The sequence below is a fragment of the Colossoma macropomum genome, unplaced genomic scaffold, assembly GCF_904425465.1.
Source record: "Colossoma macropomum unplaced genomic scaffold, Colossoma_macropomum, whole genome shotgun sequence".
Classification (NCBI taxonomy): domain Eukaryota; kingdom Metazoa; phylum Chordata; class Actinopteri; order Characiformes; family Serrasalmidae; genus Colossoma; species Colossoma macropomum.
Genome location: NW_023494796.1, coordinates 13106387 through 13134251, shown reverse-complemented (window position 1 = coordinate 13134251; position 27865 = coordinate 13106387). Strand labels below are relative to the sequence as shown.

At 37.4% G+C, this 27865-nt stretch overlaps 1 protein-coding gene across 2 annotated transcripts in view; it reads right to left on the bottom strand.

The window, feature by feature from the left end:
• lrba (LPS responsive beige-like anchor protein) overlaps nt 1–27865 on the bottom strand; it is a 346257-nt gene that overhangs the window by 316827 nt on the left and 1565 nt on the right. The window lies entirely within an intron of this gene.

The following is a 27865-nucleotide window of genomic DNA, read 5'->3' as shown; positions in this document are numbered from 1 at the left end:
AGACCTATATCAAGATAATGATTAACAAAAATATATTGTGCAGCCCTAATAATTAACTTAGTGAATCATGTTCATGTCCATACTTTATCGCATGTCAAATGAGAGGGAGGAAAACTCAGCTCCAATCTCATATAAAAGTTACTGAGAAAAAGTGCAAAATTTTGACTGGATCTCTTAAGTGGTAGGATTCGCATTAGTTAAACAACAAGAGAGCTATTCAAATTGACCTGGCAGAGTGACAGGCAATTAAAAACTATGTTTTCAGTGTGTCAGTACAATCTAACGTCCAATTAGAAAGCCGTACATATTCTAAAAACCGTGCTTGTGTCAACGTGGCTGTTCATTACGTCGCTATAGCTGTAGTAACACCACATCTACTGCAGATCACCCCACCGCCAAGCGCACAAAATGAGAAACGATGAGCAGCAGCATGGTTAGTTCCTCAAAATGTCGCTTTATTTTTAACACATCTTTGCATCCAGTTAAGGAACGACATCTGCATCTACATAAATGTAAATGCTGTAAATATCCTGTGCGTTTAAGTAACATTCTACAATTCAGATATACATTGGGACAGCCTTTACGACAGTGTTTTTGCATTTGCATGTATTGCTTTACTACATGTATTCTGCATTACCTAAGCATCAACTCCAGAGACAAACCTCTTGCACACGCAAACGTACTTGGTCAGTCACTCTGATTGTGAACACATTTTAAATTCTGTCAGTGTACTACCTAGATATGCAATTTGCGGACCAATAATAATAAAAACACATATTTTAGAATTAATACACAAAGGATGTTGCTCATTAATATCATCATTTTTAAAGGTTTAATTTTTGCACTAATAAAGTAATCGTCTCTGATATGAGCAAAAAATAGAACAAATTGTCTGTGATGATACCAAAAATAACTGCCTTTTATCTAAAACTAGGGGGGGGGGAAAAAGTGTCATCTTTCTTTTTTGAGAACAGCTTATTCCATCTTAAGGAGAGAGAGGAAACAGTGCTGTCATGGACTATGACTTACAGACAGAACGAGAAATAAAGAGACAAAGACAGACTAAGATAGAAAGACAGAGAGCGAGAGAGAGAGCAAAAGAGAGAAAAGAGAGAGAACAAAAGGAAGAGAATATCACTGAGCGAGGGAAAGAGGCAGTCCAGTAACTCAGGTAAATTTCAGGAAGAAAGTCATTAGCATTTTTCTCATTTGCATTTGTTGTGAATTTGAATGTGAGCATCGCTCTTTGCACATCTTGCAAATCCACAAACAGTGTAAAAATCTACTGAAAACATTAAATAATTTTACATTACACTTAATTTTTCCATGTCATGTGTTTCTTAAATAAAAGACTGTGATGTATATAAACAAAGTTTTAACACATACTATTCCCGCCACAGTCCATACAGTCCTTTTTTCATAGTACATTATTCATCACAGTTGTGATGTCACCACATTAACACATTTTCATATATCCACCTATTCAGCCTACAGCAGTTTAGCCCCAACCACTCACACTAAAGTTATAAGGAGTGTTTCAGCTTGGACTGGAGCACAAAACAGGTCAGCCAACCATAATAGAGCTCATTTTCACATATCAGTCCTAAAGGCACAGAAACAAAATCAGTTTGATCAGAGAGGTTGGAAAATGGCAATGTAGAAATAACTTAGGACTGTTTTTTGGTAACTCACAAAAACATTATAAGAGGACCTCAGAGGGGAACAAACAAGAAAAATGCAGAATATGGGCTCTTTAACATGCAGTAAATGGTATTTATTACCTGTTTGTAAAGCAGTGATAAATGATCAAAGAGAATGATGAAGCCTCTGCTGAATAAAAAAAAGGTCTTTCATGAAAAGTGTGCAGAATTATTAAATTAATGTATTATAAATAAAAAAGACTGATGACTTGACCAAGTTGACCACATTAGCATTAGTTCCAGCACAGTGCATTTTCATCTCATTAAGGGCGCCCTCCCTCAGCACCTCATAAATAAAGAGCGCATGCTGTGCTAGATGATCTAATGGATGGAATATCTGCTAGATAATGACTTGCTGCTAGACATGAACATTTGGAAACATTTTCCAGTCTGAACTTTCTTTATTTAGCTCAACCTCTGAACTTATCACTGCATTATCAATGTTCCAATCTACTAAGATATTATCAATGTAGCAGCCAATAATCTGCTCTCAGCCAATATCATAAATGGACAAATGGTAAATGCTTCCAACATCCTAAAATGGCAGAAATGAGAGCCAAATCCATGAAGTGTACACCATTACATAGCAATGCTGAATGTACGAACAAGATTTTACTTAGCTAGGTAAGATATGCTTATTCATGTCAAATCAGCATTACTGATAGCAGTTCCTATTGTTTCATATAAAAAAAAATGAGCTAAAGAATAAAATACCTTTAGCCAAAGCCTAATTAGCAAGCTAGCAAATATCCAAACTTCAAAATCTTCAGACAATAAAAGTTATATTTCTATTGTACAGAACAAGTTGTGGCAGGTAGTATCAGAAGCAAACAGAAAAACGCCTCTACCAGCGGCACTAAATGCTATTAAGGTTAGCTACAGAAACGGTAAAACAAGCCTTTGTAGTATGGAGGGCTAAATGACTGTAGTTTGTAGCCATCAAAATTTCAGTGAATGGCAGTGAAAAGTAATGATTTATTTGAGATTAATCATTTTCCTCCAAACTATTGACTTTAATGAGCCCCGTCCCATCCAATTACCAAACAGTAGAGGATTGCCTCTTATATTAGAGAATCTAACATTTATTACTGGAGCATTAGCCTGTTAGCCGGTTAGCTTTCTGCTCCAGTAAAGGCAGAATATATAAAGCTATAAAAGATAAAATAAAGTTTAAACCAGTAAGAGAGAGTTTGTTAGCATTTTTCATCTGGTTGTATTTTATGTGCAACAATAACTGGGCTTTTTTACCAGATAAGCACGTTTTCTCGGACTTCGTTAAAAACAGTCGCGAGTTCGATCCCTGGTGATGCTACAGCCATCCGTAGCCGGGAGTCCAAGAGAGCACAATTGGCCTCGCTCTCTCTGGGTGGGTGGGATGGCCCCTCCTTCTCCCCCCATCACTCAGCGCGATGCTAGTCAGCGCAGGCGTCTGTTAGCTGACGTAACAGATCTGGCGGTTGGCGCTTTCCTCCGAGCGCGTTCGGCTGTCCAGTGACGTTGCGTGAGCGGCAGCTCGAAAAGAAGCGGTGGTTGGCTTCACAGGTCTCGGAGGAAGCCTGTGTTAGCTTTCGCCCTCCTAGCGTTGATAGCATCGTGTGCTTGGGGGAGTCCTAACTAGCGGGTGGAATTGGAGATGACTAAATTGGGGAGAAAAATCGGGTAAAAATTAAAAAAAAATAAATAAATAAAAAATAAAAATAAAAAATAAAACAGTAATCAAGGACACTTCCCTTCAAGGGGACCTATTATGCTTTTCAGATTTTTCCCTTTCCTTTAGTGTGTTATGTAGCTTTTTGCCCAAAGGACACGCCAGATTAACTCTCTCAGAAACTACTTTTCTCAGCTGCCCGAAACACCTCGTTGTTGGAATTCCAGCACTTTTCCTTTGTTACAAGATGACACAAACTTGTAACAAAATCCTTATTGCCCACCTACTGGTAAGCTTGGAACACTTGGATCGGGTCTACCAACTTGTTCTACCTGACTTTCAGGATCGGAGCGTGGCTCAAAATGATACAGCAGAACCGATGCCACTGTAGTGGTGTAGGAGTGGAATTTGTAGCAGGATGGCGCTCAACCAATCAGAACCAAGTGGGCGAGCTGACCAACCAAAGCACATTGGGCTAATCTGGACGAGGGGGCTTAAAAAGACAGGAGCTCTATCAGAGCATTTCAGACAGAGGGTGAATAGAGATGTACAGTATAAGAAAAATAATGAGTTTTTGGAACATTAAAGCATGTAAATGTACTTTAGTAGACCCCAAAAATTTTATTATGCACAATGAAAATGAGCAAAATAGGTTCTCTTTTACAACTGGATATTTCAGCCATAATCTTGAAACACAGTGCTTATATGAAAAATAATGTAGATACAAGTTGAGTGTTAAAATGAACCTGAGCTTGACGTTGATCAGCGCTCTCACTGCACCGCATTGTGCTGTGCAGTGGGTGATATGGCAGAATATGACATTACACATTTTTTAATGATGCATAAAATGTAGCCATCACCTTTAATTACATTTAAATTCAGAGAAGCTTTACTGGCATGACTGTCTCAGGAACAACATTGCCAAAGCATATAAAGTTAAATCTACTTTTTAGAACTACTTGGCAAATAAAGAATTATATTAAGTAATCAAGTGAGCTAGCGATATCAAAGAAATAAAAATTGAAAAAATAGAGACAAAAAAGTTTATTTTTGGCACAGTGACAAAAGTAGAGTATGCATTAAAAGAAGGACTGAAAGAAGAACTGGCAAAAAAGAAGAAAATTAGAGGTGTCTTAGTTATGGTTTTTTGTTTTTTTATCATGTTATAATGCTTTTGGCATGATGACATAAATCAAATGTATAGAAGAGCACCAAAAACCGATTTCTCTGTCTTGAACAACAAAAAAATCCCGACTCTCCAAGGCAGCTTCTGTGAAGTTAATGCATGCTATATAATATGAAGAGATGAAGGGGGAGATCAGGCAATATGGCAATATTTATTGTGACTCTGATACATTACGTGAAAATATGCTTTTCTCAGGATGTCATGGATATCATCAGTGCTCAAAGAACACAGACCAACTGCATGTCTGCAACTACTGTCTGTTTCCCAATGGGTGGAAAATCCCTTCAGCTCTTTAAATCTTCAGTCTGAACAGCCATTTCTCAGCGTCCACTTTTTATCAGCTGGAGCAGAATCTTTATCCTCAGGATCACCCCACCCCAGCCAAACATCCTGCAGAGTAATCACCCCCTGCCTTTAGAGCACACGCTAAACTGGCTGTCGGACAGGAAGCGGAGAGCAGAAAAGAGGAAGTGACCCTCATCAGGACGGTTCACAGAAAAAGGAAAGAGATTTGAGCTGTTTCTTTGCTGAGCTTAAAATTCTACAGCATAACGACATCACAACAATTCCCCCCTTAACCCAAAATCAATCAGCCAAGACATGTTTGGTGCCTGTAGTTTGGTTCTTTAGTTTAGCACTGAAGCTAAGAGGCCAATGTAGCTAAAATTGATAGAGTCAGCATTTATTAGCAGTTAGCATGTGATAATTTAGCACCTAAATCACCACATGCTTGTCTCAAACCATATGGAGTCATTAAGTAAATCTCTAATAGACTTTATTATGTGGTTTCTGACACTGTAAACATGGCCTAAAGTATTCAGGCTTCTGGGTGGCTGATATTATTTTTAGCTATGCTAATGTAATTTAGTCTATGTCCATGTACATAACAGTGTTTTATATAATATCAGAAAACACACAATCAAGTCTTTTAGACTTGCAGTTAGCACTACGAGATTTGGTAGGATATAAGATTCCATTACTACATTAGTCTCATAGCGTCAGAAGCAAAACATCAGACACTAGGGATGCATGATGGGAATCAGCCAAGATTGAATCAGCAGAATTTTGCTCCAAACATGATTCACAGTCAGGCAATTTATTATTTCAATTGTGTCTCATCTGTGCTGCAGGTTCATGAGGTAAATAAGGTGAGGCAGGTAAGTGTACTTGTGCTGTTTCTGATCAAAATGTCTATGTGACTCACCCTGCTAAATAGCCAGTCACCTGTTCCTTTCAATGTAGCGCATTACTTATTATTATTACAAATAACATTATTATTCATGTTCTTTAAACACTTTATGTAATTTGAAATAAAAAGCAAGGTCTGATGTGTTAGTGTAGTGTAGTGCTAGTGTAGTAACTAATGTAGTGTCTGTAATTGAAGTGTGATTCATTTCTGTGAGCTCCAGGCTGTTTTGGCCAGGAAGACCAGAACTGCCAAACTGCCAAAATGCCATTTAACAAGGTCTACTTTAAAACATCTTAAGACAAATCTTAAGACATCTGTGAATAACATAGGATCAAATAAAATTTACTGCTCTTGCGATCTGAAAATTGCACTCAAATTGTGATTTTGATATAAACCTGATTAATCTTTCATCTCATTTTTGGCTGAACTATCACTTTAATCCAACTCAAGGTAGAGGATAACTATCTAAGTGAAGCAGCCTATTGTGTTTGGTATGGCAGTTTAGTGGGGCAGCTTTGCATAGCAGAGTCTGATGGGTATAATGGGGGTCATTGTGCAGTGTGTCCGTGTGTGTGTGGGTATAAATAACATTCAAACTCTGCAGAAGAAAACAGTCTGGAGGAGGTCCACGCTGTTTTGGAGCTCAACATGAATGATCTTACTATGTTTTCACGAGTTGGATAATTACCTTGCTAACATTAGCTAGCTTTAATATTCATGCAGTCAGCTAGCTAGCTAGCACAGCTAAGCAAACCATGTATATTTCAGAGCTTTGTATTCATAGCAGCAATAGACGGGTCTTCTTCTCCTACATCCTCCAGCACTGAATGAACCTAATTCTGCAGAATCAGATGTTTCTGGATTATACCAGAGGAAGATTTAACACAAGGTTCACTGACCCTGTGTCTACACTAATCAGAGTGTTGTGCTTTCCTTGTATGTTTCCCCTCCAGTATTATACAACATTATACTGTTATGCATGGAGCAAAACTCATGAAACTTATTAAGACCTCCTATACTCAAAAATGGCTAAATAAACTGGCTTAAGACCCTTCCTTTAAGACCCTTACAGAAGATGCTGGCTGATCTTTGACTCATATGCCACAGCACTAACATTATCTTTACATACGTGAGAATACGCTAAATTGTCACTTTAAGTGAAATCAGCAACTGAAAACATTAACACTGACTGCAGTCTAAGGGAAATGTACCAATGTAAATTCTCCCCTGATAAGACAGTGAGTTACAGCGATTGTGAAAAACTTGAGTACGCAACTCCACAGAACAAAGCGCCCAACACACCACCGTGGCAAACCACCAAGTCTGCTCTGAAACAGGTCAGATAAAGACAGCAAAACGAATCAGCCAAGCACTTCTGCCAGTGGCAGCTGCATTCTAAAGTTAGAATAGAGATTACAGACAAACAAATTATTTTCACCTTTACTACACACTGATTTGACACTACAAACTGGCCAGATACTGACTGCCTCTTTCATAAACGTGATTTCACAGATGTAATGAGCACTACAAAGCTGTACAATTACACATAAGTAACACTTAGAAGTCATAGTTCTTACCAGCAATAACAAAATTATGCTGTAACTGTGTATAGATTCCTTACTGAATAATTGAAAACTGAAAATTTCAATCCATACCACATTTGTGTGCTTAAGTATTAGAGGGGATATTTTAATAGGATTTTTTGGTTTAGCTTAAAAATGAAACCCGACATTTCACAAACAGAGAGACAACAGTGTCCTAGTTCATCTGATAACAGAGTTACAGGGATTGATGATCAAATTAATTTAAAATTTCAGAGTTGATTTCCATTCCATCACTAGGGAGCAGCTGAAATTTCAATAATGTGCATCTTAATTTCTGTTAAAGGCTGATTTATACAAATCGATAAAAGTATCTGCGTCCAGGTTCAGGGAAAAAGGTTATACATAAGCATAGTTCACAAAGGCTTGCTGAGGCCACGACGTGCACACCTTCAAACCCTCAAGAATGCATTGCGCAAATCTGCAGAGCTGTGTGTCTGTCCAATTGGCCGAGACCCAAACAATTTTCAACCTGACCAGAACCAGCACAGCACATCAGCCGGTAGAAGAGGTGCGATGTTATAAAAATTTATATGACCCATCGTTACAACACAATAAAGCAAGGATTAATTCTTGGACAAAGAGAGAAAACGGCAAAAACGCCAGAATTTCCTGTTCTGGTTTGGACGCTGACCCCTAGTCTACAAGTTTACATTATGTTTAAGTATGCTGGCAAACACCTACATGACCATCTGCGCACAACTTCCACACGTTCACAGATACTCAAATACATGACTATAATTCAAATTATCAAGTTAGAATTTGAAGTTTATTGAAATAATAACATTTGGACAGCCAGGTTAACATTGCATTTCTAAGCGCACAACACAGCATTATGTCTCTGAAACAAAAGAGCGTAAATATTCAGCCACAGAAATATCAGCGCCTAATGCCAACACATTACTGATCACAGGAAATCCTGACAAAACAAGTCTTGTTTTTTTCCACGTCACATCTTGGAGAGAGTTGACTTGGCTCTCTGCTTTCTGAGTGTGTGTATGTGTGTTCTGAATGCCACCACAGCAAGACTTCCTCACTGCATCTTACTAGCGTTCTACAAACTAATGACGTTTGGGGTTGAATCGTTCAAAAGATTTTTAAAGGATCCTGACTGTATAACTCCAAATACAGTCGATCAGCCAAGACCTGTTTGGTGTCTGAAGTGTTCTTCTTTAGTTTCACATTAGAGATACTAGATGAATGTAGCTGACAAGCAATAAAATTAGCACGAGTTACCAATTATTAACCAGAAAATAAACAAGCAAGTTTTTCAATTCATTATCTAATAAGCGTTAAACCATAAATGGCACAATTGCTAAATGACGAACTTTGCCAGGAAAGCACAGTGAAGCTGGTTATGCTATTCCTAGCTTAGCAGGCAAATTGCTCATTTAGAGTTTTAAAGCTTATTAGATAAATGTGGAACATATATTTGACTCCATCAAAATGAATAATAATTACCACCTCCTTTTATCTCTTTTAGCTAACAGCACAATCTTAACATCTCAAACGTTAAGTTCTTGCTCTGTAGCCATGCTGTAGTTTTGCGTCACCACACTGTGTTCCTCTCAATAGCATATCTGAGTAAGCTGGGTTGTGATAGGTTCAAGTTTAACCAAACCAAGCCGTTACGATTCACTTTTTTTCAGAGTTACTGAGAAAGCCCATTTTCAATGGAGAAACGTGAACTTTGCACTATAGTGCACATTTGACACAAATATAAGTCTATAATATTACCAGTCACAACACAATTTCTGAGAGGAGTTTAAGCGCAATGGGTCTTTAAAGTAAAAGCATGCTGGTGTGTTATTAGGCCTGTTTCCTAAGCACAGGAGAGACGCTAATCTATCATTTTAGCTTCCGTTGCTATGTCATCAAAAGCATGCTGGGTGAACCCAGGTAAAAGTTCCTAAGCAACTTGTTCTTACTTCAGCAGTTACACAATAGCTGAACATACGGTGCTGAGATGCATAATGAAGAATGCTGAAGCTTGATTTTTAACAATGATATTCCACACCAGAATGTGTGTGAATGTACATGCCTATCTGTCTGCCCTGCGATGGACTGGCGACCTGTCCAGGGTGTATCCTGCCTTCTACCCAATGACTGCTGGAACAGACTCCAACTCCCACCCTTGACCCAGAAGGATAAGCGGTTTAGAAGATGTTGTGAAATGGTTAATTGTAGAGACTCAAATGTCTTTACAGTGGTGGTGATAGGAACCAGGGGTCACAATGTCTACAACACAAATATAGCCATTTTATTTGCTTTCCAAAACCACCAGTGAACTTACACCTGTCTTCTGAGTAATGCTGAAGATGGTAAAATAAAGATATATCTGGGGAAAAAAAAAGAATTCTTTGTGGACTATTTTGCCTCACAGTGCGCCGCAGCTACCCCTCCACTAATAACAGATTTTTAAAATATGCTTCAGGCCAAAACCTTCTCAAAACTATCACAAAACAATGTTTCAGATACCAGGCAGTGCATTCATAACCATTTCATGAAATAACTTTCTGTGAGTGAGCTTTCAGAGGAGATTGTCCGGTTCACAGCCATATATGTATTTATATATAAGGCTACAAAAAACAGCCTGTTTTGAATTTATTATGGTTGGGATGTCACAGTTTTAACATATTTACATATATATGTTAATTTTGTCTGCAGCAGTTTAACACCACCCATTCACACTGTCCACAGAAACAATAAAATGAACATGTTACTATATTCAAGGACAAAAAAACGAATGGCATTTGCCACAATATTGTGTACTGCAATATTTCAACACTTGAATTTTACTTATGCTGCTGCACCATTTAAGGTGGAATGGAAAATTCGAATAAGGAGCCAATATTTGTTTTGTCAAATTTCTCAGCAATTTGTCTGATACATGTGTACCATATACTTGCCCCTCTGACCACCAGACACTGTTGGAGTTTGGAAAATACTAGTCATTCATGCTTCAGTACCAGCTGGTCTACGACTTGTTTCGGAACCACAGCCTCGTCTGTTGCAGCTGACCGAGTCAGGCGGCCCCTCAGGCAGTATGAGGGGAAACAGAAGCGTTCTAGTGTCCTTATGCTAACCCGATGCTAATTGGTGGGTATAGGTTTCCATTACTTTTTAGCAACTTTAGCTTCATAGCTCCAGAGCTAAAACTAAAGAAGCAAACTAGATTTGGGTAAAAGGAAGGGCAGACTGGGGTAATTAGATTTTTCATATTTGATTTTTTATATACTATTTTAATATATGCCAAACATTAACTCTCCCCCTGGCATGTAAAAGATCTTATGTTGCTCTACAGGGAGGACAGAGACCCTCATAACCACTGGGAGAAGAGAAGAACGTCAGGAAAAACAGGTCAAAGATCCCGCGTAGAGGCTGGGGGGGAGGGTGTTGATGCTGTAGCTCCAGGAAACAGGAAGGCGTAAACACAACCCTACATGCTCCATTACACATCCTCGCTTAAAGGTTTACTATTTGTATCTATGTCAAATATGTGTATAATATTGTTAAGTGAGATTTGTTTTTAAATTGCACTGCAGTCTGTGTTAAAGTTCTCTTTTTTACATTTCACCATAATTAAATGGTTAAGATGTTATATCTAAAGCATAGCTAAAGCATTACTCATTTGGCCCAAAGCATATGGAGTTATTAAAAGAGGTTTGGTGTCAAATGATGTTCTAAAGAAATTTACCAAGTCAGACTTGTTCAAAGTGGTGGTGATAGCAACAAGACATCCACCTCTAAAAGCTCCCTCACAGAAAGTTATTACATGAAGTGGTTAAGAATACACTGCCAGATGTCTGAGACATTTGTTTAACGATAGTTTTGAGAAGATTTTGACCTAAAAAGTATTTTCAAAAAAGTTTATCATTCATGGTAGAAAAATAGAGTCTCTAGAATGAAACATTTCACATCAGACCACACTGAATGACTTTGTTTACATCTTAACCACTAATTTATAAAGAAATATTTAGAAGAAGTAGAAAAAAGAAAAATTCATTTTCACATTAAACCACTCCGAATTATGCAAAAATATGAAAAAAAACTCTTTCAAGCTGCCTTACTAAGGTAATAACTCCTTCTCTTATGGCTTCATCATATATATACAGACAGTAATATTCAAACATATTCTGAACAGGAACGTCAGAGGGTAAATGAGGTGATGGTCCCCGCCTCCATCACCTCCTCTTTAAGCACATCCTCGAGTTGCATTTTACAGAAAATAAAACCTGCAAACCAATCAAACATGCATCTGATTCAGATCAATACTTTTAGTGAGGAGTTGTGTGGCCCACACCCACAGCACTGACTGACTCTGTAACTCTAAAACTGCCACTAACTACCTAAGTGGACAAGATGAAGCTGTTTTCCTGCAACAGGACGTTGAAGTGCCTGACTGACGGTTAGAACTGTAACAATCAACAATATAAAACCAACGTCTGGCTGGTGATCCATTTGTCGTATTTGTGTCTATAGACTTTAACTGATTAAAATCTCCAGAGCAGTTGGTGAGTGTGCATGTCCATGTTGGTCAGTGGAGTTTTCTGTTGTGTTTCCTATCACTGTATTAAAGAAGCTTCATGTTGCCTTTATTGTTGGGTGCATTGGGGACAATAGTTTCTGTGCAAGCATTTAGACACATTCAGAATGCATTTCACATCAAGATTTCTTACTTGTTTGTTTAAGTCATAACAACGATAAACTGTGTGATATTTTTGTATTTGCGTTGTTATGTTTTAAAAAGGAAGTCCCTAACATAAGCTAAATAAAATATACACAATTTTAGCTTTATAATGCAACAACAGTATTTAGAAGTCATGTTACTAATAAGTAAAGAGGAGGAGATCAAACGAGATTAAGAAGTCAACACATGGACCATATTTACTTAATGTATAGTATATATGCTGCTATTACATCGACTCAAAATTAATAAAGTGTTATATTATGTATCACCATCATCATCATCATCATCATCATCACCATCATCATTACTATATACGTATTACTTATTACATACATATTACACATTATAATGTTCACATAATCCGCAGAGTCATTCAGGCAGATATAACAGTATAACTGCACTAATACAAATATAAACATGCACAAAAAAAGCCCCTTTAAGTGGACGTAGAGTTGACTTTTGTAGTAAGAGACACTGGTACCAGCCCAGCCGGTGGTAAAAGTCCCTGTGATCTGCCCCCGTGGACACAGTAAGAGTGAAATTAGAAGTGGCTGCTGAAGGTGAGGAGGCTGTGTGATTTCTGCAGAGGAGGCAGTGTGTCAGAACTGATAAACTAAGCACTAAACGCTAATGCAGGTGACATGGGGGACAGTAGGTAAGATCACACAGAGACTCAGAGTCACAGAGTATCTGACCCATTTACAGGGCAACACTCACACATATATATATTAAAATCTACTGGCACTAAATACTAGTCCAGAGTTATTGTCAGAGATACCATTACCCCACAATAACTATTACCTCACAATTATTTTGTTCAATTGTGATGCTTTAGGAAATGATTCAGCGCATCTCACTATGGGAATTGTTTATCTTTTTTGTTCAGTTTTCGTTATTTCCTTTATATTTTTACTTTTTATTTTTAACTGCAGAGCTTGTCAATGACTTATCACCTGGCTAGCAGATGTCTGTGTCAACTATTGATTGTCTGTGTCTTAAAAGATACACAAGGCTGGTCAAGTGTTTCCTGACTTACAACATAATGGTCCTTAATTAATGCTGTGTACAGTCAGATGTGATCACAAAATGAGCACAGGCAAATTTCACCAGCAGTTTTGTTATTCATCGGTTTCATCTTTGGCATATCTGTACGATCAATTTGACAGCTTGTAGGAGTGTGTATACATAGGAACCTGAAGAACATGCTTTATTTGGTTAACTAACCAAAACTATTAGCATTTTCATCTCTAATACAAACAATAGGAACAAAAATAGGAAATAACAATACTAATCATTTGTGCACATGACCATCTGGTACAAAAGTAGATATACTTATTTTACATGCACAGTGTAAAAAACAAATGCTAAATGTGTTCCATTTTAAGACATAACACTGTGCTTTGGTTTTCCACAAAGCAAGACTGTACACACAACAATATGTTTTCATTAAATCTTGGCACAGCTTTTGATACTGTTGATCACAAGATTCTAATCTACCGTCTTGAATACTGGGTCGGCCTCTCAGGTACAGTTTTACAAAGGTTTAAATCATATTTAGTTAATAGACAGTTCATGGTTTCACTGGGAAGTCATTCATCAAAAAAGTAATATTTCTTGTGGAGTCCCACAAGGTTCAGTTTAAGGGCCTTTGCTGTTTGTACAAAATGTGTCAGCACACACCCTGACAAAGACAAAAACGAGAAATCATATCAATCCCATTTTCAAAGAACTGCACTGGCTAGCTGTATCTTTAGGGATACATTTTAAAGCACTTCTACTAGTTTCTAAGGCTCTAAGTGACCTAGCACCCACATACATCACAGAATGTCTGTCTGTTTATGTTCCAGCACATGATCTTAGATCTGCAGATACTGGCCTTCTGCAAACACCTTCCGTAAAATACAGAAAACATTGAGAGGCCTTTTTCAGTTATTATGCTTTTAACTGTGGAACTCAATTCCACCTTTTATTAGACAGTCAACCTCAGTGCACACTTTTAAGAAACATTCAAAAACCCATCTCTTTAACGTAGTGTTTAATTAAAATTGTACACTTCTTGGTATTTATCTTTTTAATTTGATCTGTCACTTTTCTATGAGTTTACATTAGTACTCATAATTTCTTATATTACTGTGAAGCGTTATCACTTGTCTGTAAAGTACTTTGAGCTGCCTGCATGAAAAGTGCACCTAACATACCTCCTCTCCTACTTACAAACACAAATGTGGTATGGATTAAAAGTTTAGACCGAATTTCTTAACTGTGTGAACTATGCAACAGAAATAATTAATACAAAACCACAGCGTGCTTCTAGGAGTTAAAGACGGAGTGGGCATTACTGACAAAAAGAAAGTGAAAGCTAAGAAGACTGGTGCCAGCAGAGAAGTTCATATTGGGCCATAATCTGTTATAGTGTTCAGCAATATTTTATAATTCAGTAATTTAATATTACCCCACATTTGTCCTAAGATGCCTTTTAAACCATGAAGACTATCACTATCTATGTCTATTAATACATTATATATCAATATATCGCTGAAAAAAAAGCAATATCACTGTTCATCAACATCATGGTTTATTAGTGTAGATGACATATTGCCCAGCATTAGTATGTAGAGCACAACCCCTATACCAGTTGGCTGATAACACCGGCTGACACTGACGACTAGCTGTTTAACTGATGATAGCAAAAATATTGCTGATGACATGCGCTCTGTGCCTGTTTTTAACATCATAATCATCTGTCTAAGACAGGAGTGCACAAATCAGATCCTGGAGGGTCCAGAACAGTTTAGTGGTTTACCTGCTCAAATACACTGGATTACTTTCCCATTTGAGTAAAAACCTCCAAACTGTGCTGGATACCTGCCCTCCTGGACCAGAGTTGTGCACCCTGGTCTAGGATGACTTTACAAAGCTTTTGTTTGGTTACTAGCCACAGTGCCTGGAGGACGAAGCTAATCTACCCATCAGATGTAAATGTTTAGCTGCAAAAAAAGGGGAAAGAAAGGCTTGCAGGTGAGACTTATGGATAAACTGTCAATGTGACACGCCATATGAAGCAGGCTGCAGGCTGGTAGTTAGACCACTGTTATAGAGCATTAAAGAGCAATTTCTCTTTAAGTAAACAACGTTGCCAGGAAAAACCCACATCAATATCTTTTAATAACTAGGGACTTTTGTTGCAGTGCGAGATCAAAACATAACTGCAAGTTTATTAATACTCAGAAACAGTGTTCAGAAACGGTTCAGTTATTCAGTTTAGTATTAGTAATTCTCTAAAAGCAGCACAAGTTTTAGTGCAACAGTCAATGTGAACCTGCATGGCAGTCTGAACCCCCATAGCTTCCCTCACAAACAAGAATAGGTTTTTAAAAGATTTTTATCTTGTTTACCTTGGTTATTATAAAAGTCAACACATAACTACAGTTACACTAGCCTTTAGGCTACTTTACATGGTAAGCTTTAGCCATAATAGAGGCTGAAAACAAGCAATTCATTAAACCACACCAAAAATGACCAAACCATACCAAGAATGTTAGCTTACAAATTTCTGACCAGAAAGGATGTTTAATTTTTCTGGTTTAACCAGGTAGAGCAGGTAATAATACTATGCAGTTATCAAAGAAGCAGTTGTGCAGAAACAAGTTACTTGAGAAAGGAGCCTCAGATTAGCTATTCAGATGATCTTAAGTTTGTCTGTCTGTGTAAGAGCTATTAGTACTACAACGGTATAAAGCTGCTTTCAAAGGGTAGCACAGTGAGCTGCTCAATTTAAGATTTATTTATGCAGTGCTTGTTTGCAACAGATGTAACACAGCTTCACAAAAAATCTAGATCCACGCACCAAATGAACACTGCCAAGGGCAACAAGAGTCAAAAGGGGAACACACCTGTCAGTGACACTGTATTTCGATTAACTAATGATATCTGATGACTACAGCTAGAGGCCTATTAGAGTAATAAATGAGAAACAGCTCCATGAAAACCAGCGACTACTGTTAAGATCTGAACTCAGATTTAATCCCTGTGCAGAAGGTGGCCTTTAAAAGGCCTTATCTGAAAATAAATACCGCACAACATATTAAACCAGAGCTGATAATGCAACGTCAGTGAAATTTGACTTCAGACACTTGAACGGTCTTGTGCTGACCGTGCTTCTAGTTGTCATTTCCCTTGGACACATCGCCCCTGAACCATTCGTGCCCATCGGTGAAGCAAAGTGATGTTTCTTTACAGAAAACATGCTGGAATGAAGAGTGCTGCAGCCTCTCAGCAAATATTTCCTAGAATTTTATTACCCGGATAAATTCAGCTGGGAGAAAGAGAGAAAAGCTCTGTCTTTCATCCTCAGCTTTGAGAAAGAAAAAATACACAACAGAGATACACACACACAAACACAGATATTAAAGCCCAAATACTGTGAAGAGAACAGCACAAAACACACCTTCAGCCAAAATATTAGCTGACAATTTCTGCCAAATAAATCTTTAAGTGTTTAACAGTTAAAACCTGCCTTCTTGTGTACTGTATGTAGCAGAGGGCAGTAAGGTCAAAAATGTTTATTATGGTATGATTGATTTCTGACTGTTTCGGTATATACACTTTCAAATAAAACCATTGCTTAAGTAAGCATAATTTTGTAGGTTAACGAAGGCTTATTATTCTGGGAGTTACATTGGGAAGTGTCCCTTTACCTTTAAATAAGAATCCTTTTTAAGAACCAAAGAAAATGTGAAATATTTTTATTGAGCAATGTTGGTAAAACAAAACTACATAAATCTGTCTATATTGCTCTATAACACTATTCATGCAGGCCCAGCAAAAATGTTAATTTGTACAAGGCTGAATTTAACTTCGACAGTTTTTGTCCAAATTTTCCACCTTAGATGGAGCAGCAGTTACCTTCCGCCAACTGTACAGGCACCAAAATATAAATGCTGCACCAATTAACTGCTGCATCGAATTTCTCGTGTTTCTGACTAACACCTCAGTGTCACTGCTGGACTGAGAATAGTCCACCCACCGCTGTGGGCAGCGTCCTGTGACCACTGATGAAGGACTAGAGGATGACCAACACAAACTGTGCAGCAGTAGATGAGCTATCGTCTCTGACTTTATATCTATAAGGTGGACTAACAAGGTAGGAGTGTCTAATAGAGTGGACAGTGAGTGGACTAAAAACTCCAGCAGCACTGCTGTGTCTGATCCACTCGTACCAGCACAACACACACTAACACACCATCACCACGTCAGTGTTACTGTAGTGCTGAGAATGATCCACCACCCAAATAGTACCTGCTCTGTGAGGGTCCATGGTGGTCCTGACCACTGAAGAACAGGGTAAAAAGGGGCTAACAAAGCATGCAGAGAAACAGATGGACTACAGTCTGTAATTGTAGAACTACAAATTGCACCTATATAGTAAGTGGAGCTGATAAAATGGACAATGAGCATAGAAACAAGGAAGTGGTCAGAATGTTATGCCTGATTGATGTATATATAAATGAATGGACAAAGGCATGCTATAGCTAAAAACAACAGCATCTTCAAGCCTGAATTCTTTAGGAATGTACTTTGGAATGTTTGAAAGACTCTGCAAAGTTGGTCATTGTTTAGTAAAGTCTACTCCAATTGTTACCTATTTTACTCTTCTCTTTTTAGGTGGCCTATTTTAAAAACTCTGATTACACAAATTTTAATCAAAATAATCAGCAGATTAGTCGATGACTAATATATTCGGTAGTGACAGCCCTACTAATCATCAGTGGCATACTGTGGACAGTGGAAAGAGTATTGCTTTGCATATTCAACCATTGATTTCACTTTCTTGAACACACTACTGTGATATCTGCCATGTTTTTGACCATAGGTGGTCGTACTGACACCTTTAAAGCTTATCAGCTCAGCTTGCTTTGCATCTCTCCACGTAAACAGCATCGGCAGTGAAAGCTGCAGTAAAACAGACTGGTGGCTGACAATTAACAGAGGATAGAATTTCATTTCTCTGTCAGATTAGAGGGCTCTTTTATTCCAGGAGTGTGTGCCGAGGGACGGAGAGGAGGGGTAAGAGTGTGTGTGTGTTACAGTGTAAGAGGACAGATCTGATGTTTCTATTTAAGGAAACCAGAGATGCTCCACTTTGGCTCTCATCATTTCTCCACTGACAACCCACCTCACAGACACACCCTCAGCTTACACACCACACACCTGCACAAAACAAATAAAAAACAATCAAAGGGACACTTTTCCCGACATTCAGATCAGAGAAGATCTCAATAGCAGCCTCAGATAAAAATACATGTCCCTTACAGAGTAATTTAGAAGAAAGTGGAAATCAGCACAACTGCTTTAACAAATAGTCAACAAAGTTAATGCGTCAATAACAACAATTATAGAAAATTTGATCCACTGATGCCCATTTTTTACTCAAAAACAAAAGCAGTCCACATTGCACTCTAATGTTTGTGTTAATGTTCATTCTGATAGAGTGTTACAGAAAGTGTAGAGGGATGATATGACTTCTTTTGTTTTGTTTGAAAATGCTCTATAATATTCATATAATCCACACAGTCACTCATTGTAATACACTATAGGAAGTGTAGGGGGCAATATGGCTTACATTGTTGTCCACTCAGAGAAATTATCCTAGCTAGTACAAATAGAGTGCAAACTACCCTCAGAAACAAAAGCCAGTGCTGATACCTAGAAAGACAGATACAGAGGGAAATAAAATACAGGCTTCCATTGTTTCATTTAAAAAGTGCTCTATAATGTTCATATGATCCACACAGTGATTCTGACAGATTGTAATACAAAACAGGAAGTTGTGGGGGCGATATGGCTTCTATCATTTCATTTAAAAAGTGATTTGTAATATTATTGTTTCATTTAAAAAGTGCTCTTTATGGCTATATGTTATTGTTTAATTTGAAAAGCGCTTTATAATGCTCTATAATGTTATTGTTTCATTTACAAAGTGCTCTATAAAGCTTGATAATGATCATATGATCTACATGGTCATTCTTCCTTTAGTACTGTATGACAGCTTTTGTGCACTTGATATCTATTACGTATGTGTAATGTCGCATAATAATGTGTAATTATCGTGTACATATGGATTTTGCTGCTGTAGCACCCAAATTTCGCCTTCAGGGATCATTCAAGTACATCTATCTATCACCATCACTCTATATAACTAGAGCAATGGTCATTATAAAGGAAGCACAAACCAAACACAAAGCTGACCAAACTGACCATCAGCTAAAAGCAAGTGTTATCTAATCACAAATTTGGTAGTCGAGGCCTACCGGTGTCAGTCACCAGATGCTGTCGCTATCTTTCTGCTGTGGTAATTCAACACTGGACGCAGCCATTAAATATTCATTAACCCAGAGAGATGTGTGGCTATTCACTAAACCAAATAAAGAAAAAACAAGAAAGAAATTAAGCTTAACTTGTGCTTGTTTGCATTTCAGTCCAATTAACTCACTATATCCACCACGTGTGTCAGGCTGAGATAAAGACAGTGTATTGTAGGGCCATTGGGTTGCCAGTGCATTACTGCAGTAGGCACGGATAAAATAATCAAATTCCTTGATGGACTGCATTCTTTCTCAAAAGATTCACAAAACATTGATGCACAAAACATCATAATAAGACTTTTTTTAACTGAAAAATGTCAACAGTACCAAACATTTATGATGAAAAATTAATATTATAGGCAACATTATGCAATGTGGCAAAGAATTTTAGTTTTATGGTTTATATGTAATTCTTTAGTTTAAAGGACTGCAGTGAAATTAAATGGCCCATAACCTACATTACTCTTGTAATTTCCACATATCCACATATGACATTCGTATGGGATTATATACTAAAAACAGTCAAAATTCATTACTACATTCATTTCCCAAACTCTCTTTTTCCCCATACAGTTAAACAGGCCTTTTCTGTTATTGTGCCTTTAAGACTTATGCATCTAAATGACATACATTTTGATTGGCTGCTCTCATTCAAAAAGCAGTTTAGGCTGAAATGCTATTTATAATGTGAATCAGTGGAGCTAAACTTCTGTAGGCTGTATGTAAATAATTTTCATGACATCACAAAAATCATGAATTCAAAATGTTTTTATAGCTTAGTTTCTAAATACGATCTGCACAGACTGTGTATGTTTTGAAAACTTTAAGAAAGTTTATATAGTATATCAAACTAGTTTGATACAAAAAAGTGTGGAGCATTAAGTTTTCCATGATGTGGGCACTTTATTACATGGTAAAACTACGCGAGACATAAGTGCACTGCGTAAGACATAGTAAGTGCACTGTGTGTTGGCTCCATTCAAATTCAACATCCAATGTGAAGACGAGTAAGAAAGCTAAGCCTTAATTAACCAAGAGAAGTCAAAAATCAAGACGCATAAAAGAGTCAATTTATAGTCTCAGATTGGAAACTTACTTCTCCATTCTGTAAGAAAGAGAGTGGGTTTCCAAAAACTGGAAACCAAAAAAATACCAAAAGTTGGTCAAATTTACCGTCTCTATAAATCAGAGATAAGTTATCAGTTTACATGTTGATGGGATGGTACATATTTTAAATTGCAGTACTACTCTCTTACAATAAGAAACAGAGCCTGATGGACACGCTCATTTATTGTAGTATTATTACATGCCTTATAATGAAGTCCTTTTCTGGTTTTCTTCCTCCAGTAAAGTAGTCTGGAGTCTTTGAAAGGCTCTGCATGGTCCGTCATTGTTCAGTTAAGCCCATTTGTACTGTTTGGCCCATTTCACTCTGAACACTCAGCTGACTGTCAAAATAATTAATAAATGGTCTAATTACTAATATTTAACTGCTGCAAAAGCCAGAACTTTTGACAAGCAGTGAATGTGAGTTTGTAAACCAACCCCACAGGCGTAGCACAACACGACAGCAGAAAAAAAAAGAGCCTCTTCCTCAGTCAGGAGGATCATTTACCCTGAGACACGACCAGGGACAAAAACTAGTCACCTGTTCCCATGGTTTCCACAGTGACTGCCAAAGGTCAGAGGCTTTGTTTGCAGAGCTTTGTTGCTTTAGGCTAAACGCAGGTGCTCCTGCTAAATCACCTCAAACCTCCAGAGATATGCAGAACAGGAGCGTCTGAATGAGCTCAGGCTAAGGCTGGGTGATACAGCAGAAATATTACATCACAATATATGACATGCTTCATGATACTGAACAAGCTGGAACAAGCAAAACGCACCAGCAAAACAGCAGAGTCACATTTGATAAAGACTAGAAAACTATGAAAGTAAACCATTTCAGAAGAAACAAGACAAAATTTAAACATATAAAAAGAAATAAATAAATAAAACAAGATGATGTAACGAGCTGCCATCCAACCAGCTAGATTGTTACCACATAGCTTTTGCTGCTACTGTGCACTGATTGTTAGCGTCTACAGGTTCTCTATAATTGGTCTAAGTCTGTCTTTTTTATGATCCATAAAGTTGTTCAATATTCTAAAAGTGCTGACTATATCCATAATATAATCAGAAAAGAGTATAATGATGGAATTTAATGACAATAACAATGATAACAACAATATTTGTTTAAAATGCAAACCCCATCGCAGCTTTTTCCATGGCCTGCCAACCAGGTGATTTCACATCACAAAGAATAAATTTAACTTACTGTTATTACTGTTATTATTATTTTTAGTATTATTATTATTATTATTATTATTATTATTACTACTACTACTACTACTACTACTACTATTATTATTACTACCATTATTAAACATATAGTCATTCTGCACCTTTTAATTTGTTTTTTCAACATCACTCTAGAAATTTCAATTCAGTTCTCAAACAAACATCACTTTGGAAAGTGTTTAAATTTGGTTCTTGAACTAAGATTGCTCTAAAAAGCTTTTTAATTTGGTTTGTGAACAAGAATTTGTGTAATCGAAATCATATACTCATATACTAGTCTTGTGATTAAATTTTTCACAATAATGATAATGAATCCTATCGCCACAGCGCAAGCTCGAGAAAGTGTGTTAATTAAGTTCTCAAATTCAGCTCTCAAATAAACATTGCTCTACAATAAATATTGCTTTAGAAAGTTTTCTAATTTAGTCCTCGAATAAATACCTTTCCACAAACTGTTTTCATTCGGTTCTCAAAAAATATCACTCTAGAAAGCATTTTCATTTGGCTTTCGATGAAATACTGGTAATGAGACAAGGAAGAGTACACAATTTAATTTAAAAAAATTTTAAAAAAAAACCTCAACCTCTCAAAGAAGCGTAACACAAAAGGAAACAGAAGACAACCACTTATTTGCGCTTTGCCATGAGCATTTGCGTTTTAATTTGTTAAAAATTATTCTGCCATTGAACACAGGCAAGAGTGCGTGAGTCATCCATCAAACGCTGTAAATTGCCCACTTTCAGTGAGAAGGTCAGGCCACTACAATAAATCAGATTAGCAAGTCATTGAAGGGAAACAGAGAAAGAAGGAGAGAGAAGTAGAGAGAGACAGTGTGAGAGAAAGTTGGGATAAGAGACATTAAGAAAGAGAACACAACCAAAAAGAGAAAGACGAGGGTAAGAGGTTAAAAACTCAAGTGGCATCAACTTAGTAAACTGAACAAACAACTATGAATGAGAGCATTTGCAAAAGGTTATTAAAACTACATGTTTACTCATGGAAGTATCACCTCTGATTAGCTTTTATTACCCTAAACACATCATGTAGACATTTATAACCATCACAGATATGCACTGGACGTGGTTCAAATTACCTAAGAAATCACAGCGATGAGCTCAGGCACTAATTTCCCTCTCATTCACAAATTAGGCAAGGCAGTTAATCAAACGTACAGCTCTTTCATAACTAGCACTGGTGGGTACAAACTGTCTGAACCTTCAAAATGAATCGCACAATACTGATCTCTGCAGCTTAAGACAGACACTATTATCACTGCTGAAAATTTCTGACACTGAAAGGCAGATGTTTTCAAATAGTAGTTCAAAGAGTAATTTTATATAAATTCTCAAAATGTAAGCCAAAAACAAATGTTTAGAACTGGCAAATAAATCTAATGGTCAGCTGATTCTAGATTTGAACTGGCATTGGCAATAATGAACAGAGCACGGCAATCATGAGAGTAATGTATTACTGATTTTTTCCACATCTCATTTAAATCATTAACCTAACAGTTAATGTTTAAGACATGTTTAAAACATGGCACATAAATCACATTTGACGTGCCGCTGATTTTCGTCAACATTCAGTGCTAAAAGTAGTCTTAAAAACTCTGCAATATATAGCTTATTTTTTCTTTTAAAGTTAAAGTTATCATTTATTCAGTTATCATTCATTTCGTATCCATCAGAAAAGTAAAAAGAACCAACAATAACGACCAGGCTTACTTACTGAAAATCTAAATGATCCACTAATTAACTGAAAACTTATGTAAAGCAAATAAAAGTACTCAAACATTAGTGGGACAACGTCTTTTTTCATTATGTATGTAAGTCTAAGCATGGAGCGCAGTTTGCACAGTCATGTTCAGCCAGGCCTCTTGTTCTCTCTTTGTTATCATGAGACAATATTTTTGGACAAACTCAACTCAATAATTCAAGGCTTCTAAAGCAGCATCTTTTAGACCAGTGGTCTCTAACCCTGTTTCTGGAGAGCTATGTTCCTGCAGAGCCTAGTTCCGACCACAATTTGCCACACCTGCTCCAGCTAAGGGGCAGGGCAGCTTACTGTGACAGGTTGGAAGTAAACTCAGCAGGAAGGTAGCTCTTCGCGACCAGGACCAGATGACTGTTTTAGAATATTAAAGATACGGTAAGCCATGTGTGTTGGATGGTGCTTTCCAGGAGCAGCAATCAGAGAGTTGTATTTGTGTATTTGGATTGAACCAAGATGACGCTGCTCCTACATTTTGTGTTTGTTTTTGTTTGTTAATGTCATCTATTTTACATCAAACTCAGTCAGTTGGAGCTGGGAATAGTTAGTGACTATCAGGGACAACATTTCACCTGAAATTAATCCTCTTCAATCTGATCTCTGCCCAACAAAACATAAAAATATGTACACCCATAAAATCACACATCTCCACAGCGCCTTTCACATTGGCTTTTTCTTATTATTTCTTTTTCTTTATTCTATTTATTGTATTCTTGTTTTATGTCTTCCTTAGTTAAATGTTGGTTAGTATTGTTATTATTTGTTTGTCTGTGTGCTCTTCTGGTCTGTTCAGCACTTGTTTCGCAGTAAAATGGGGGATTGGGTTAACATTTTCTAGCTGGCTTTTGCTTAACTGGACTCAAAGCACTGATTAATAAGTTGTACTTTAGCTAAAATAATGTACATCAAGACTACATGTGAGCACTGTATATGCCAACAAGTACATTTCTATTTAAATCTGTGAAAGGGCATGCAGCATTCACCACCAAGAAAATTATGTTTCACATGCTGCTGGCACACACGGTTGGTGCAGTGTAGTGGGTAACTATACCATTAAGGCTACGTTTACACAGCAGGTAAAACTGGCCCAAATCTGATTTTCTCATCACCCAGAATGTGTTCGAGTTCGCCATAAAAAGGGCACGTTATTCAGCCACAGCCACTTCTTTGGTTCGCATCCTCGGATTCTTTAAACTGTTCTCTGACGCTGCAGCCTCGGTCTCCTCCGGCCATTCAAAACCTCTTCGAACACGAAGCGGTTTGGATTAGTCTCTTCTAATTTTCGGTACAGAAACATCAGCCTAAATGTTTATGAGTCTCAGCAGCGCGAAATTATGACGAATGTCGAGTTGTACTGAAATAAATGTCGCATGAATTCCGATCTGGCTGTTCAGACAGAGTCGCACTGCCGCAGATCGGATACGTATCAGATTTCAGTACCACATATGAAAGTGTCTCAAATCGGAATTGAAAAGGTCAGATTCAATGCATTTTTGCTGTTCACACTGCCACACAGATGACACATCTGTGTCACATTTGAGGAAAAAGATTGGATTTGGGCCACTTTTACTTGCTGTGTAAACGTAGCCTAAGAGTCCTCGGGCAAGACTCCTAACACAACCTTCCCCTACCTGTGTAAAAATGATTAAACTGTAAGTCGCTCTGGATAAGAGAGTCTGCCAAATGCCGTAAATGTCAAAGAGTGGCATATGCAAGTAAAGAGTGGAACCTGCTGCCACTGATTTCTGCAACCTGCTAGCGAGTCACCACTACTGACATGAGATATGCTCTGTACAAATCAGCAACAGAGACAATGACAAGACTTCTTTTGTTTTCAAAAGCAAGCTTCCTGCAAGCATGCAGTACATTTCCATCAGTACAGTTATGACAATTTACAACCACATCCTTTACTCAGCACACATGCACAGCTGTGTGTGTGTAAACGTGAGCACAAAAGAATACTGTTTGATATCCTCAACAATGAAAGTCATCACATATGAAGAAAAAGATGTTTTGTTAACATGTCTGTATGGTTGTGGAACTACTTCTGATGTTTATGCATGTTTGGTTTTAAAACACTAAATAAAAAGCATACATTTTTTAAAACTAAAATAAAGGCCACAAGATACTTATTTTTAAAAATGTATGATAAAAGGGGACTACATTTTAAAATAAATTATAAATGGGTCAATTTTCTAAAAAAATTTATAATAACAGCACAAAAGTTTAAATTTAAAAAAGAAAAGATGCCAGATATTTAAAATACACTAAAGAGTTTTTCAAATATTTTTTTAAATATATGATAAAATTATCTACATTTCAGAAAATGCAATCATAAAATTTGAGCTGTTATCACATTAAAGGATTTTACCATGCACTGTGAACGCAAATAAGCTTTATACGTGAGCTGAGGATGAACCCCCCCCTGTTCTGAGCCTCCATTGTGTTGCCACAGTGACAAAGCAGTTTAGCAGGTTAGCCCTGCCTCCGCTGCACCGGTACATTACACCGTGCTCTGCTCACTTCCTTATTGCTCTCATTCACACACAGGACAGACGGTTCAATGTCGTTTAGACGCCATGGCTGTGGCCTAAACCAAATCAATCCCAACCGACCTCTAACACAGTACACATAGTTAGAGTGTGTAAGACAGAGAAGAATATGATAAATCCCTCTGCAAAATGGTCCTGACTCTGCAAAGAGCTCCTTACCATTTCCTTTTGGTTGCTGAGTTTAAGATTAGGGCATAGTGTTATCACATAGACATAATAAATATGGGACATACTACTATAGAGATTTTTATAGAGATTGCTAATTCATATATATATATATATAATACATATGGATCATATGGAATGTATAATATGTGTAAGTATTTACATATATAACATAAACAAGGATCATATTTTTGGGGACGTATAATACATATGGGTAAAACAACACGTGTGTATGTGAGTATCTGCACACACTTGCGGAGGTGAGGCAAGAAAAAACCACTGTAAACCATTTCCTGCTGTGCACCAACTGACTTCCTTGTTGTAAAAAAAAAAGCGCGAAAGCCTATACTAGTCATCTGTTACTTTGACCTTTTCCTGCAGTACTGTGTGGTACAGCAAAGAGCATACTCCAGTACAACTAGGCCTCACTTTCAATTTAAAATACACTTTCCAATCCAACAATTTCAGGCTTTACAGAAAGTGTATATATAAAGTTTTCTTCGGTTTCTTAGCCGTTCAGTTTGACCTTATGGTATCCATGACATTACAACTTACACCAACTTTACGCACTAGCATAAGCAGTAAAATACAACTTACACCAGTTTACATAATGTAAAATACACACACACACACACACACACACATACTTTCTAAACCACTTATCCTTCTGGGTCACGGGGAGTAAAATACAACTTCTTCCAATTTATATAGTAGCCTGAGCTGTAAAATACAACTTACAAAACCTTACATACTAGCATAGAATGCAAAACACAAATTACATCATTCTACACACTAGTTCAAGCTGTAAAAATACATTTTACACCAACTTGAACACTGTAAAATACAATTTACATCAACCTGTAAGGTCCAAGAAGCTCTAACAATCCAATTCTAACAAGCTCTAATAATTCAATTCACACATACTTACACACTGGCCTAACCTGTAAGATCTAACCCAGACGTTAACCCAATGCTATCTCTTCTCTGAAAAAAGTCACTGCAGGTTTGTGGATTCATTTCATCATAGTATGAGGTCTGTCAAACAAATGTGGTTTACGATAAAAAAAAGTGGTTTCCTGAATTCGCAACTATGTTTCACAGATTCAAGATGAAGAGACAACAGAGAATGTAAAGCTGAACGTTGCCAAAAAGACACTGTCGTGAAACACAGACTTCTTAAAATATATTTCCTCATGTAGTGGTAAGTGCAGGTGTTGCAATGAGTGTGGGCAGCAATCTAAACTAAGGACCACTTTTTTTAGAAACCCCTGCCTTGTAGCTCTACCTTGCTGATATATAGTTAGAGACTGTTGATGGGCAGTTTGTGTTAGCCATCCTCTACTACAGGGGTCACCAATCTTATCCATTAAGGATCACAGTCTCACTCTTTAAACAATTAACTAGTTTTATGAGGAGTGAAAACCTGCAGCCACAAGACTGGTGACCCCTGGTCCAGCCTTTGATCAACGGTCTGTTTCACACCATTGTGTATTTTTGGGTTCAGCTCCTCTCTCAAACTAGCAGTGACACCGACGTGTGTATAAACTCCACAAAAACTGCTGTGTCTTAAACACACTCCTGCCAGCACCACACAGAAACAACCATGTCAGTGTCACTTCTGTGCTGTGAAGGGACCACCACAAAATTAATATCTGGACAAGGG